The sequence below is a fragment of the Harpia harpyja genome, chromosome 14, assembly GCF_026419915.1.
Source record: "Harpia harpyja isolate bHarHar1 chromosome 14, bHarHar1 primary haplotype, whole genome shotgun sequence".
NCBI classification, from domain to species: Eukaryota; Metazoa; Chordata; class Aves; order Accipitriformes; family Accipitridae; genus Harpia; species Harpia harpyja.
This window is the reverse complement of record NC_068953.1, coordinates 5,130,778-5,131,894: the sequence shown is the minus strand read 5'-3', so window position 1 is coordinate 5,131,894 and position 1,117 is coordinate 5,130,778. Positions and strand designations below refer to the sequence as shown.

The following is a 1,117-nucleotide window of genomic DNA, read 5'->3' as shown; positions in this document are numbered from 1 at the left end:
GGGGCCAGGGGGACCGCCGAGCTCTGCAGGCGGGGAAGGGGCCCGGCCACCGCTCCCCGGCAGCCGGCGGGGGACTCGCTGCCCTGCACGACCCTCCCGCGCTCCCGTCCCACCCGAGCTCCCGTCCCACCGTCCTGGGCGGTTCCGCGGGGCCGTGGCCGCCCGCCCGCTCCCGGTGCCCCGCCCCGCGGCCGCACGTGCCTGCAGGAACGGCCGCCGACCGGGCGGGCCGGCCCTGCGCCCTCCCGCCGGGCTCCCGCCTACCGCCCCGCACGGCGAGGGGGCTCGGCCCCCGTTCCCGCCGGCGGCAGCTCCCCGGGCCGGGTCGGGCCGGGCCGGGCCGGGCCTGGCGGAGGGCGGGCGGTTCGCTGGCTTCCACTGGCGGCGCGGGGGTGCTGCTAGCCCGTCAGGCGCGGTGGCCAAGTGGTAAGGCGTCGGTCTCGTAAACCGAAGATCGCGGGTTCGAACCCCGTCCGTGCCTGCCGAGGCAGCGCGGTTGCGCTGGCAGCCCCGCGGCGGGGGAGGCCGCAGACGCCGCCTCGTTTGTGGCTCTTTTTTTTTTTTTTTTTTTTTTCGCTTTCGGGTGTGGGAGATCCTGCCCCGGGGGCCTCGCTTGTGCTCCCAGGGAGCCCAGCGCGGCGGGGAGGCTGCGGATCCCGAGGAGCGGGGCAGCAGCCACCAGCGGGTGGCCGCGATCCCCCGTGGATTCCCACCGCGGTCCGCGGTGGGGCGGCCGCGGGCGCGGCGGTGAGCCCACGGGGTGGCATCGGTGCGGTCCGCGGGTTGGCAGGCTGCAAGACGGGGCCTGTAGCCCGGCTGTGGGGAGGAAGGGTCAGGCGGGGGCAGAGCCCTGCGCCCCGGGACCCCCCCGGCAGCCTCCGGCCCCGACGGGGACGGGCTCTCCCGTGCAACGCAGCGGTGCGAAGGGAGCACGGAAACCACTTGCTTGCAGAAGGGATTTCTCTGTGTTTTGCTTCAGGACGGCTTGTCTCGAACGCAATGAACCGTAGTTAAAATAAAGGTGATTTGTTTGCCCTGCATCGCTGTGGGGGAAGTGTTGGGTGAGCTTGGAAGTGATGAATCCCTCTTGCCGTTACTTTCTCTAGAGGTGCTGGTT

At 72.6% G+C, this 1,117-nt stretch overlaps 1 non-coding gene across 1 annotated transcript; it reads left to right on the top strand.

Moving 5' to 3' along the window:
* The first annotated feature begins 409 nt into the window (after positions 1–409).
* TRNAT-CGU (transfer RNA threonine (anticodon CGU)) lies at positions 410–481 on the top strand. Its single transcript has one exon. It is a non-coding gene; the product is annotated as a tRNA-Thr (tRNA).
* The last annotated feature ends 636 nt before the right edge of the window (positions 482–1,117 follow it).